This window comes from Idiotropiscis lumnitzeri, chromosome 14, assembly GCF_059441095.1.
Source record: "Idiotropiscis lumnitzeri isolate Australia: NSW breed Sydney's pygmy pipehorse chromosome 14, RoL_Ilum_1.0, whole genome shotgun sequence".
Lineage (NCBI taxonomy): Eukaryota > Metazoa > Chordata > Actinopteri > Syngnathiformes > Syngnathidae > Idiotropiscis > Idiotropiscis lumnitzeri.
Genome location: NC_142404.1, coordinates 4,931,946 through 4,946,743, shown reverse-complemented (window position 1 = coordinate 4,946,743; position 14,798 = coordinate 4,931,946). Strand labels below are relative to the sequence as shown.

At 40.6% G+C, this 14,798-nt stretch overlaps 1 protein-coding gene across 3 annotated transcripts in view; it reads right to left on the bottom strand.

Moving 5' to 3' along the window:
* Positions 1 to 14,798, bottom strand: part of LOC148323186 (ras-associated and pleckstrin homology domains-containing protein 1-like) — a 57,275-nt gene that overhangs the window by 37,500 nt on the left and 4,977 nt on the right. For all 3 annotated transcript variants that reach the window (XM_088314426.1, XM_088314425.1, XM_088314427.1), the window contains exon 2: positions 1,830 to 1,888. The gene's annotated coding sequence lies outside the window, so the exon portion shown is untranslated. The remainder of the gene's footprint in view (positions 1 to 1,829; positions 1,889 to 14,798) is intronic.

The window sequence follows — 14,798 nt, the reverse complement described above, 5'->3', positions numbered from 1 at the left end:
AGGACAATAACACGTGCGTGACAGACAACAATGGCCACCTGCTTCGAGGAGATCTGCAAGCATTTCATTCCAACGTCACGACAAACAACAAAATACAAGAGATGTTTGTTTCTTTTGCTTTCGGTTTAGAAGAGCACATGCGTGCAGTGTGTTCATTGACAGTGACGCGTGGACCAATGCGCCTGCGTGGAATGCATCGACGTCCTGAAAGGTTTTCTGAATGGGAAAGCGTGCCATCCGCGTCAAAGCCGACAGAAGTTGGCAAACGCACAATGAGGAAACTAAACAAGACTGAATAAGAGTGTGACTTTTAACCCCAATGTGTAATCCAGTGCCATCGCAATACAGTGAACCCTCGGTTATCGCGGTTAATGAGACCACCCGCGAAAACTGAAAATCCGCGAAGTAGCGGCGCACCTTCAAAAATGCTTAAAAAAAAAAAGTGCAAAGTAGCGGCGCACCTTCAAAAATGCTTAAAAATTTATATATATATATATATATATATATATATATATATATATATATATATATATATATACGGGTAGAGAGAGAGAGAGAGAGAGAGAGTGAAATTCATGTTATAACAAAAAAACTAAAATTATTATTAAAACTTATTTTTTTATTCCCCAGCCATTATTTTTGTATTTATTCAATTACTTCTTTTTGTATTTATTTAATTACTTCGACTTTTACCTGCTGGTACGCCGTCCGGTGTGCCCTGTGAAATGAAAGGTGGCATTCTTCATTTATTTATTTATTCATTTATTCATTCATAACTGACAGCCTCGCGCTCCGCTCATGCCCGGGCGGAAGTTGTTCCCCTACGGCTTAACTGCCACGCACGCCGGCCTCCTCCGGAGCTCTGGTATGGTCCGAACCGCGCGAAACGTCGCCCCAAATCGTGTCCGGGGGAACGTGCTCTTCTTCGTCCACTCTCCTCTTCGGCGCACGCCGGCAGTCTAACCGCTCCAGCGCCCCCTCGTGCCGCTCGGCGAAACTACAATGCCCCCGAATATTTTTTAGACCCGCGAAGCACTGAAGCCGCAAAAGGTGAAGCGCGAAGTAGCGAGGGTTCACTGTACATGCAATTGCAACAACGCAATGAGATAAAATTCTTACTCACACACTCTGAAAAACAGCAAGCATTTGCAACCATTCTGGTCGCCATGAAAGAGTTCGCATTAAAGAACTTTATGATGCTAGTATGTTTTCATGTTTTTCTGATGGGAAGTCTAATAAAATTGTTTAAGACCGTATATATTCTGACTTTTAAGTTCAAATTATTATCTTAATCAAATAATTGTAATTGCGAAAGCAAAGTTTCTTTTACAAGTCAAGTTTCTTTACAAAGGTGTTTCTGCAGAATGAGTAATAATATGTTTAAGTGTCTTTTACTGTGTTCAAGGGTTTCATTGTCATCCTGATCGCATGCTCAAGTCATCTGACAGGCAACTTACAATGTGGGAAGTTGAAAATCGGACTTTTCACAGCCACTTTTAGGACACAAGCTTGGAGTCTCGATCATGCTTCTGTCAGCTGATGGGTCAAATGATTCCTCTCCATGCGCTCAAATCACATTCATGCCATTTTGCTGCTTTACATTCTCACTTAAACCAATGTTCATGTCGGTTGTTTTTGCAGGATCTATTTTGTACCCCGAGGGGAAGTGAAGGCAGTTGAATACTGGTTTATGCTCACATGGTATGGACAGGAGAGGCAAGGCAAAAGGCAGCTTTATCTACAATAGTCTAAAATACAATCAACAACACTCAACATAACAATTTCATCAGCACCTGATGGCGCGACGTAGGGCACTTCACGCTCATTACCTTTTGTCTCTTGCAAGTCCAGCTTCTAAAACGGCACAGCTCGGACCAATCCAGTCAGCCTGCAGATACACGCGCACACAGAAGAGGGGGATTATTCATATTATGTGATCATATTTCTTTTTCAGAACACCACAGCGGTCTGTAAAGTCTGCTGGCTGAAGGGCATTTCTTCTGACAGCTGGCGTTTGGAATTTTATAGGCCATACATAAATATTCATAAGGGGAAAAAGGAACTACTAGGTTTTCCATTTCAATAAAGTGAGACTATAGCAGTTCAACGTTTTGCTCAACACCTCTCATCATGCAGCTGTCTACGCAACAAATGTATAGTCAGCAGGTGGCACTAGTGTGTGGCCGTGTGCATATGCGGTCGCCCTTCATGCTGAGCATACTGGATGGGAGTCACCTAAAAATAACCAACAACATTAATGCCCCCCTCTTGATGTGATGTCATTGAGCAAACAAAGCAAGGCGGGCCACGCAAAAGTAAATGGTGATAAAAATCACCGGCTATAGCGACTCCAATGGGCACGCTGATGAAGGGTGGCATGATTGAGGGAGGGATCGGAGTCAGATAAGCTCCATTGCAGAACTACAACAGTAAGGTCAACCACAACAGTGTGTGCTCCATTTTTTTCAGTGACACAACACATTGAAAAGGAAACTTTACGCCCAAACTAAGCTGGCATAGGCTCCGGCACCCTGCAACCTTGACCAGGATATGCAAGTGGTATTGATTATGGATGGACAGATGGATTTAACAAGGTAGTAAACAGCCAAATAACATGTAGTATTAACAGTTTCAAAAGATGGATTTAACAACATTCATTGAAAATCTCATTTTCTCATCACTTGTGAGCTATTTTTAGACCTGTGTTGCAGGCTACTCATGTGATCCTTGGGAGGCTACCTGATGGCCGTGGGCACATCTGCTCTATTGTGTCAGTGGTTTAAAAAAACAAATACTAAAACTATCTCCGCTTCGTTATGATTTTGACTCATCAGAATAAATGTAGAGTATGAAGCCACACCAATAATACCAGTTTTCTTAAGATGCTGTACAAAGTACTTTTATTGCCTGCCCTACATAGTCTTTGAATATTGTGATCGTCATAAACAGAAGACCCCATATATATTGAAGACGGGTGATAACTCCAAACTCACTGAAAAGCAAAGTGCGGGTTTCATGGGAGTCAGAAAAATTCAAAAGAAAAATGACTTCTGGGCTTTGACTTTGGCGCTCCATCCAGTGGCCAAGAGCATCTTCAAAGGGTGGTTTCCAGGAGCTCAGTCTATCTGGCGTCCACGGTCAAAGTCCCAATGAGGGCTTAAGTATGGAAAGAAGAGGTGCTAGTTAGCTTCCTGAACTCCCCCAAGGAGCCCTTTGAGCGACATAATCCCTCAAAAGCTTCGAGGGCACTTATTTGCTTGCAACCAGTCGTTCCTCTTCACTTATGAAGGATGTGTCTATTTTTGGCCAATGTGAAAAATGTGGATTTCCCCTCAAGGGACTAATAAAGGGTTCCTCTAAACTAAGAAATACACTAGTGGCAAATTATAGATGTTTCCCTGGCTGAGATCCAGGCCCACTTAAAAGGTTCAGTTGGTTTGAAGAGTTTAAAGAACCTGTAAGTGCGCAGGACACAACAGCAGCCCAATATTTTGATTGAGTTTAGGGCAGATCAAGAACTAAAACTCGAAAACTCAAAAAGGCAAACTCCTCTAGCCGAGTTTCCAATACAAAGATGATTTACTAAGAATTCCATCTGGATGATCTGGTCCCACTAATGAAGACAACAGAAGCATTTCTTAGTCTGACATTTCCTTCCGGAGGAGCCATCTCTGCCAAATAGTCGCTACAAAACTTTGCTTCGCCATGGCCTCCCATAACTTTTAATACATCTGTTTTTCTAACTTCTACAACCAATGATGTTGCTATTCACCGTTCCAGAAAAGGCCTTGATGGTACAAATCAAGGCAGCTGCCTTTAGCGCTAAGGCTTTGAAAACAACCCTCTCCGATTGCATGTCGCCAATCTTCCCTCAGACTCGCAATGGAATTCTAACAGAAACGGAGGGTGAAGGGTCTTCTGTGAGACAACATATCTAGTCCCAAAGTCAAAAGCCTCAGGACAGGGCTGCAAGCCTTTGATCAGTTTCCAGGTCGACATTTGCTGACTCAGCAGAAATCAGTAATGCTTCATTGAACCGTCACAACTAATTTAGTCAAAATGTCATCCGGACCGAGTCAGTCGTAAAATTGCGTCTGACCTTTTCTTTCTTTTTGGGGGGGATCCATTCACAAATGGAGGCTTTGAAATGTGTCACATCAAACACAAGTCAGCAACACGCTCCTATTATACAACACAGTACACACAAACAAGGATTGCTTGAAATAATTAGGCCGTCTATTCACAGCAGCTTTCCCCGGATTGTGGGTGAGTGATCCTTACGGAAAGTAGTAAAATGCACAATACACAGTCGCTGTTACTGGACAACTGATTGCGCGACATGGGTTCCTTTTTGGAGATCGTGTACTTTCAGTCTTAGCACTGTGCTTGTGACACCTTCACAATGCTTCCGAAAAAAATGAGTCACAGTTACAAGAAAGCATTTGGAAGGATTGGCTAATGCCTCTAAAAATGTGCTTATATTTGCATATTTTCTTCCTTTTTTTGTGAGGGGGGGGACACGGTCAAATGATGGTTGTCTGTTGCCTCATTGAATTTAAACTGCTTTGTGTTGTATGTTTAATATGAACTTCTCAGGGTTATTAGAGAACCGGTTGATTTGCTGAATCTTGGGGGACTGATGTTTGCTGTTTGAAGAATACATTGTGAGGTCTCATATCATTGGCTGACAACCTGTTGAAATTATTCAGTTTTTTTTCCACCTTTTAATCTGGATGCGATTAGATGTGTTATTTTCAAGGCTAAATTGCTTCTTGGCTAAGAGTACCTACTCCTGAGGGGGAAAAGCTCAAATTTGTCCTGGTTTTTGTCACATAGCCTAAAATCCATTCCTTGATGGCTTCTGTGTTGCTGTTAAACAGCAACTGATATGAAACCACAAAAAAAAAAAAAAAGAAAAATCACACATAGCAAAAGCCTGGCAAAAGACACTACGCGGTGTCACACTTTCCCCAACGAGGAATTATAATCATTTACTTTATTGGTGGCTTCCAATATGTTTCCTTCAGTATGTGTGACTATAAACTGTCAGTAAGAGTTCAGTGAGCAGAATTTTGTATTGGCAATCAATTACCTCTAAATTAAAAAGGTGCCAATTTGACCCAAATCAGAAGCTTGAAGAAAATTATTACAGGAAAAGCAGGAAAAAATCATTTAGAAAAAAAATATTTCTGCATGTGGTATTTTGCCCCACTACCCCCTCAAAAAAATCATATTTGCCCAGATAACTTGAAAAAAGTCCCCAGTAAGCAAATATTTAAAAATAATTAAGAGAAATGCAATACTCGGTGCTCTGACCAACAGTCAAACAGACAACCCTCCAAACTGTTATACAGTAATTCAAAATGTTGACTAAAACAAAACTGCACGCATAATTGGGGATGCTGACCACTTTTCCCCAAGACATAAAAAAAAAAAAGACAAAAAAAACCATGTTTACATGGACATGGCTCTCATTTCAACACAAAAGATTCACAGAGAGATCAGAAAGACGGAGAACGTGTGTCATCTACAAAATTAAAATGACGCAACAGCAAATAACTGACGACTTTCTGGATCTAAGACGTCGTTTGTCTGGCGGTAGGGGTGTTCACTGACCAGCACATAAGTGGGAAATATGAGTTCCATTCAGCCTGAGGAATACACACAGCAAGTGGGTGTGCTTGTGTTTGTGTGTGTGAGTGTTGCGTGTAACTGAGAAGCTTGAGCACAGAGGTGGTAAACGCCCCCTCCCCCAGCCCCAGCCAAACACACCTTATTTAGGCCAGCACAGAGACAGTTTAGTCTGGAGGCAGCTGAAGGCCGCAGGAATCAAACCCACCGACTGCAGATGTCCTCCACAGTGGGTAAAAAAATATTAATTCAGCAGTGCATTGCAATTACTTCCCTTTGTAATTCTAAATAGATTCAGGATGGATTTTATAAATAGAAAAAAAATCATTCTTACCAATAAAAATAAAAAAAAAATCCCTCATTTTCTAAGCCGCTTGTCCTCACTACGGTCGCGGGTGTGCTGGTGCCTATCCGAGCTGTCTTCGGGCAATAGGCAGGGGAAAATCGGTTAAAATATTTAATTGAGTTATACATTTTTAGCTTAATCTCCAGAGTTAACGCTTTAATTTTGACAGCCCTAATATACATACAGACACACTTATATATGCACACGCGCACATGCACACGCGATATCAAATGTAAAGTTTGTTGACTAGTCATAAAACTGAACAACACATTGTCTTGTGTATGATGTTCGTATATGATTCCTGGGCCACCGGTTTTCAACCTTATGTAAGATGAAAACGTGAGGAAACCTGTATTTGCTCTGTTGTAGAGGCCAAGAAAAAAAAATCTTCACCCACAAAATACTCCCATAACGCAACAGTCTTACAGCTCCAAGCTCATGAAAGAATAAATTTCCATTCTGGTCCACATTGGCTAAAAAGTGCATCTGGGACAGGGCCGACCCAGGTCATACAAGACAAAAGTGGGAACAAATAAAGATGGAATTTGTATTAAATGTGTTTATTTTTCTTGCTGTGTCCTCTAAGCATATTTGCTACTGGATCTGGCACACAAACACGAACAGTGAGTTATGGAGATAATGATTTAATGAGAGTGCGGATGATGACATGGGGTCTGACTCAGCAAAACACCGTCAGAGTGGCTCCAGTTCCAACAAGTTCTTGGGACTCACCGCACACCACTTTTGAAGCAAACAACCTGAACTTGAGCTAACGTCAACTTGACCTCCAAAACCACAGGGGATGCGGCAGTGGCTCCGAAGGGACAAATAGCTGTTTGTATTAAATATTTCCTTCATGCCAAGACTTAATCAAAAAATAGGACCTGGGAGTAGAAAAGAAAATCTGCTAACTTGGCTAAATCGACTGCAAAAATTGGTCGGCACATTAGGGGAAGCATTTAGTCGAAGCAAAGGCAAAACAAAAAAAAAAAAAGACGAAAAAAAGACAAATGTTCCTGGATGTTGGGAAGAGGGCAGTATGGAGTGTGTATTATCCAAAAAGAACTTAAGGGAACAAATTTGTGTAACGGCAACACATTTGCTAATCAGCTACGGGCGGTGCAGTTAGCCGACGTAGCATAAGTTGAAATGCTACCTATACTTTCCAATATTTCCTCCCTACTGTCCGTTCCTGTTTTTCCACCATTTTCATTGTTTGTATGTGCACACCATGTGCAGTCTCTCTTCATAAGTAGGAGGGCACTGTCTTCCTATTGCTCAATATCGAAGAACCAATTGAAGGTCGACATAGGACATGTCACAATCTGCAGCAAGACGTACAACTTTTCCGACAAGCCAGACTGTCGTGATGGTGATTGTGAAGCGCCCCAAACGACCAATCGTTGAGTATCTCACACTACTCGGGCTACGATGCGTCAACATGACTCAGAATCGGCTTCAGTCTGTCGGCCCACAATTGGGCTACATCTGCGTAGTCTGACATCAGCATGAGAGAAATCGCCACCCTTATTAGTGTTGGTAATGTACCCAGATACTGATGCACATTTAAGCATGCATCAGAATGGTTAAAGTCAGACCAATGCTTATAATGTCACATTTTCCTATGAATTTTGCAGCTCTAATGACACATAATGTGTCATGCATATGTGTTAAAGGGGAAGTCAAGTCAAAAATGTTCTTTACAATAATATGTTCGATGCAACCCAACTAGTCCAAACATGGTATTCTGATTAATATTGCATTTTTGGAAGATGAATTAAGCAGCAGCAAATGTCAAAACTCGGCACACCACAGGCTTGGCAAAAGAAGTTATTCCTCCTCTTTGAAAAGTAGTAAATTTTGATGCTATTTCAAGCATTAAGAAAACCAACGATTGAATATACGTATTGCACAACTCCAAGTTATCACATGATCAACATCAGAGGTTATTCTTCCCTATTCAGATTGTGCCCCATCACCACTTAATAAAAAGTGCATTACGAATAACCCTGTGGTGAGTAGCTCACTTTGTATCTGGGCACAGTTCAGGACACACTTTAATTATAGACAGACCTCACCCTCTCTTCCGATTGCGTCAAATGCACTCGTTTCCCCCCCCCTCGCTCATGGACGCGGCGTTCAAATTGTGGGCCAGAAAGGGGCAGAAGCGAGTTAAAGATCTGGGGTGTGCACGTCCTTCGAGCAGCTGCCACGTGATTACGCCGTTCCTCACTCATAACTCTTCAGATATTTACAGGTGCGAGCTTTTGTCAACAAATACTTTACTTTTCCATCATTCCGTCAAGACGGATGGGTTGATGAGTGGATGGAGGGAGATCCAAGACAGAGGGGCATGGTGAGCAAATTGCACAGCGATATCCAAAAGTTGTTATCTCCATCACTGGATCGTATCAGGGAAACTTGATGTAACAACATTGGAATTGAAATCCCCGATAACATTTGGCATCTGGCAATTAAAAAGATTACATTCTTTATGCATTAGACATGGGTTACTTCAGTTTAAGGTTTTCCATCGCTTACATCTAGTCAGAGGAGCAGACTGAGATTTACCCAGATGTCGACCCAACTTGTGCCAGGTGCCATCAGGCCCCAGTGACTCTTTGCCATATGTCCTGGTCTTGCCCTTGTATTTCACACTTTCGGCCTTCAGTTTTTGACACCTTTGCTTTTGTCTGCAGCAAAGATATTAGTCTTGATCCTTTGATTCCGATATTCGGTGTGGTTTCAGACAAAGTAAATGTATCTGTCACCCAATTTGAGGCTGAGGCTTTCTCCTCTTTGTTGGCCTTACTTTGTTTAATTGGAAGACAGCTGTTAGTCCATCACATCAACGCTGGCTTAGGGATGTGATGGCACATTTGCAACTTGAGAAACTGAAATGCTCTACCAGGGGCGGTTTAGAGGTTCTATGAGGTGTGGTAACCATTGTTGGATTATTTTAGCCAAAAACCTCCGGCGGTAGACTTTTAAGTATATGTTTGTCATTTATATTTATAATTTCAGGCAAGCATTGACTTGTTTGTGAATGCCGTTTTTTCTTTTTTTCCCTTCCTGATATTGTTGCCACTGTGTTATGTTGTTTTGTGGTATGTTCATAAATGGTGAAGATTTAATAAAAAGAATTTGAATTCATTTTTCATTCAGGCGCCACCCCAGTCGCTTCGAACAATTAACAGCGGAAACTTACGTTTGATGATTCCCACGGAAATGCCTCAAGCATATGTTCCCTGGGGAATGGATTCTATTTTGGGGATGGCCACTATTAAATGAAATGCAGTCATTAATTGAGCAGCAGGGCTTTTTTGTGGAGGAAGGATGTCAAAATAACCAATAAGTAACGAACCACTTTTTCCACCTAAAGAAGTGGAACTAGACAGTGCAATCTATTGATTAGAAAAAGACAAAATAAATGTTGACTTATTCATGTAACAAAGAGTCACATTAAGAAGAACAATACCCTCTATTGTATGGCGTTAGATTTACGCCACAATTCCATAAGCGTAATGTCAAATACCGCGTACGAAAACATGTTTTGTACTTACCAAACTGTGTTTCGCATGTACAAGACCCACCACGCGTACGCACAAACTAGGTTCTACGCTTACGGCTTCTCTCTCAATCAGGAGTCTGACACTTGGGCTGATTCTGATTGGCCGTTTACCGTCCAATCGCATTTTACAACAGTAAGACGTCCGGAAAGACTCAAAGACAAACAGTCCATAGAAGGGTCTTCTGCATTCTAACAAGCTGTTCTTATTGTTTTAGTAATAATTCAAACCTTTTTTTTTTTTTTAAATATCATTGTTTGGTTCAACAATATTGTCCCTTTAATTCTATATACGTTTTTTTTATTAATTTATTTCAAGAATCAAACATCACCACTCGGAGTTGTGCATTTGCCTTTTCATCATTAGATGGTGCCATGGTAGTTTTTTTTCCCTTAAATTTCAAAATATCCATATACAAACAACTAAGGCACATATTGAATACAATAGCGGCATAGTTGAACAACAAAGATTAGGAAATGAAGAAAATAAAAAAAAAAGAATAACTTTGGGGAGGGTTTGGTACATACTGAAGCATGGTGAAGCACTAGCTACACAAGAGCTTGCTTTGCTAGGACTCCATGTGACACACTACCAACACACACTTTCCATCGCCTCCACTGTCAGGAGCTCGTCGCGGTTTGTTTTGGAGCTGGTTCACGTGCAGGGGCATGTGCTGCGGAACCCAAAAGGTATACGGCCAGAGAACACAGCCACTGTTCCAGACCTAGTTCCACTGACGCACATGCTAAAACAACACCTCAGGTCTACTGTTCTGGCTCAGCAACTTTTATATATCGTTTAGACACTCAAAAGACAAACTGTGAGACTAGGATTAAAATATTTCTTTACAGAGACTCAAGGACCAGCAGATGTTCTTTTTGGCTCATCTTGTGTTTTGGCAGGCGCATCAGGCTGGACAGCTTTAATGGTGACAGAGTTTAACAAATAATTATGCTGACAAAGAGATGTCCAGGTTCAACAATGCAACTTGCAGCCAACTAGCGTTGCAGCATATGAACAATCTGAATTTGGTCAACAAATGTTTCATGAATCTTGATTTGCGACTGCGGATATGGAAAAGGTAGAGTGCTATGTGCACGAACACAAAGTTTTAGCATATGGATGACCAGAAGACCAGGGTTTGAAAATCATGCTGTCTACATTTAAATGTAGTGGATTGAACCACTGAAAAACAGTATTGGAAAAATAACAAACACACGTCTTTTTTCTTAGCAACTATCAGTATTTTATGTCACAAGACTCTGGTGCTATCTGATTACTAAATGCCATGTACAGCAATATTCCGCATCAATGGGTTCTGCATAAAGGCCCAGGTGGATAAATAGCTTATCTAATGTTTTGTTGGAAAACTAGGCTCATATGCGTAGAAGTAAATTCTTCTTTTGTAACCTGATCGACACATCTACCTGATCAGGACCAGAATTGGTGCAGTAACACCACTTGTTAAAAAAATTGAATAGTTTGGGGAGGGCGGCACGGTGGCCCGACTGGTTAGCACGATGGCCTCACAGTGAGAGACAGCATCAGGCCTGGATTCAATCCCGGCTCCGGCCATCCTGTGTGGAGTTTGCATGTTCTCCCCGTGCCTGCGTGGGATTCCTCCGGGTACTCCGGTTTCCTCCCACATTCCAAAAACATGCATGGCAGGTTGATTGAACACTCTAAATTGCCCCTAGGTGTGAGTGTGAACGCGGATGGTTGTTTCTCTATGTGTGCCCTTGGCATTGGCTGGCAACCAGTTCAGGGTGTCCCCCGCCTACTGCCTGAAGATAGCTGGGATAGGCTCCAGCACCCCCCGCGACCCTTGTGAGGACAAGCGAGAGAGATAATGGATGGATAGTTTGGGGAAGGCAAGGCAGCATTATTTATAAAGCAAATTTCATACAATGTACTGTAACTTGATGTGCTTTACATGATTTAATGTAGAACATTTCAAAGCATTTTAAAACAAATGACTAAAGATACAGAAATAAGACATCTTACTAAAATTACAAAAAGAACATAGAGAACAAAAAAAAGATTTTAAAGAACTACTCTAAGCCACTGCGGCTCAAGCACACTCGCAAACTGCTGTGAGGAAAAGTTGTGTAAAGGATGAATGGATAATCTCAGCCAACAAGTACAATCAATTAAAATTATATTGGATAATCAACATTGATGCATTTTTGTTTTTTTGATTGTCCACTTCAAAATATGACGCACAGCTTTCCAAGAACAAGTTGGTGACACCAGCCATGCCACAGATAGTTTGATAAAACTATGACTTCTGAGTGGTGAGTTACCACGCCAACGATGCTAACAAAACCTCTGGAGCCGAAACTTGGCGGCCCAGCTCTTCTGAGTAAAAACATAATTACGTTGGTGATTGGGTCGTTAATATTGAAGAAAATTTTCTATTGATGTTTAAGTTCTTCTACAAAGGCTCAAGTGATCATAGTCCGAAAGAGGCCTGATTCCCAGCAGCACAACCTGCCCCTGGGTCTCCATACGGGCCGTAAGACAGAGAAGAAGAGAAAGAGGGGGAGGCTTGGCTACAACGCAGAGGAAAAACACAGAGGGGAAAAAAAGAATAAAAAAGAAGAAATGAGAAGCAATTTTCCAAGGGGTGGGAGCAGCCAGAACACCGCTCCATCTGTCTGGAATTAGATTCAGTATTGAAAAGACAACCAAACCCTTAGCGCGTTCTTGGCCACCGTCAATGCAAAACGTGATAAGGTCACGCTTGACACCGATGGGCAACGTTTACTGAAGTGGGACAACAATGGAGCCTACCAATGGAATGGAAACAAGCCTTGTATATTTCGCCATGTGGCACGATGAGTGGAATGTCTTCTGGACGAACAACAAGATAACACTATTCACCGCGTGCCCTGAAAAGCTACAGTTTAGTTTGATCTTCCCTGGGATGAAATATTAGCTGTGGATCACCACTGACTGAAAAGTTTGAATACTTTACTTTTAAAATGTGCACACGACAAAAGAATCAATTTAACTGCCTGGTTTGGCGACCAAAAAAAAAAAAAAAAAATCAAGAGGACCTCATCTGGTTACTCCATTAATGCTGTGCTTGTGTGTCATGTGCACACACAAACAAGGCTGAGTCGTTGCATTGTCCCGCCAGATTCCTGTTTCAACAATAAACAACACAAAAAACTGCAACAAGACACAAAAACAAGCACACACACACACGCACGACTCTTTTGAAGTGCAAAGGAACATTATGCAAGTTCGAAAAGGCAAAAACTGCAGCTGTTATGGCAATGATGCGAAAAGCTAAAAAAAAAAAAAAAAAAAAAAAGTGTGGCATCACATGTATACAACAATAAATCATATTATGAATTATAAATAAATTATCTCTTGTGTGCTGCTGATGCTCTAAGCTTGGGTTACATTTTCAAATCCAATTTTTCCGACATATTGAATCCCATCTGAAAGGAATCCATATGAAAATGGATGTACATGTAACGATTATTCTACTTGCGGCTGGTAAGGCTTGTTTGGTCCTTATGAGCTAGTATACAGTTTCCTCTGAGTGACGAAATTAATTTGGAAGACACATCAGAACAGCTACAGTTACAACTGAAAGTTTTCCAAAAAGAAAATAAAAAGAAAAAAAAGTGCAGGAGTTCAGTAGAAACTGAAAGGTAGAATTTTCCCTGATAGGAACTTTGAAAATGGAAACAATCTTTTCCGGAGTCAAATTGTCACTATCACATGAATATCATATGAATATTTATTTTATTACTTTTAAATGAATCACATGTTGACATTGTGAGCTATCATAGCTCCAAGTGTAAAAATCAGTAAGTCACTATAATACGTAAAAACATTTATGACAAAAACAAAATGAAAAGTTGAGTCATGGTAGACACTGCCACATGCATAAGTATTTGCGTTCATGTTTTCCTCGTCATCCATGTAAAGTACACTAAAGAGTAAAACTATATTAACCTAAACTTCGATAACAAGTTTGCAGCAAGTGATGATGGATTCTAATTTCTGCTTGGAATAAGACTTCTACATTTAAGAAAAAGCAAATAAAAGCTAAACACATGTGACATGCAACACAGCAATTAATTAATAGCCCTTTATACCCTTAGAAGACTTCTGTTTCAAAAATTGTTGTTACCAATAAACTGGCAGAATTCCAAAGCAATGCAATACTATTTAATGGCCTCCCACGCCGTCCAAAATGTGATAATGCGTCACCAGAAAAAAAAAAATCCATTACGTTTGTTTCCTTCTGTTTCATCATGCACCTTTGATGAGCTACAACTGTCATGTACTGTATTATAAGATAATGTAACCGGGATTCGAGCTTATTATTGAAGCAGAAAAAAAACGGCGGGGTTTGTTAATATTTACACAAGCCAACTAACTCTTGATAATTACTTTAAAAAAAAAAATAAATAAAAAAAAAAACAACGTTGCCAAATGGACAGCAACTTCACAATCCTTATGAGATTACAGAGAGGGAGGAAGATAAAAAACATTTTAAAAATTTGGTAGCCCAATGTCCAATGCCCAGATATTCATCTTTATTTCGTGGTAAAATCCTTGTGTTCTACTTGGGCCATCGTCAACAGAAAGGAGAATTACATCCTCACAGCTAGCTCTACTTGCATGGCAAGCTGAGAAAAGCAGGCAGCTCGTCTGCTAGTTTGTTTAGTTGCTTGTTATATTAGATAGAATAGAATTCAATTGTTGTGACGGCAATCTTGGAGGGACCGAGTTTGATTTAAAACATGTAATTTTTATCAAGTTTTGAACAAGTTAATTTTTGGGCTCTCATGTCACTCTCCCGTGCCATACTTTCAGAGAACCAACCATTATTAAAGAAGATAGCTGGGATAGGCCCCCAGCATCCCCCCTCCCCCTGTGACCGTAGTGAGGAGAAGCAGTACAGATAATGGACTGATGGATGGATCTTAATGCACTATCTAGCAAACATTTTAATAAGAGAAACCTCTATCAAAAATGAATTAAAAAAAATTAATAACTATTTCAGAAATCTGGCTTATTAACAGGAAAGAGACTAAAATGGGATGAGACAGAAACTAACCATTTACAAAGAGCAGGGAAAATACAAAAGATGTTGAGGTTGCTATATATGTGGATAAAGTTTTGAAATGCGGAAAAACTTCAGTCAATGACAAACATGATAGGCAAGGTGATGGAACTTTTAACAAGTGAAGTAACACATTTAAAAAGCAAGTAACATAATGGTCAGC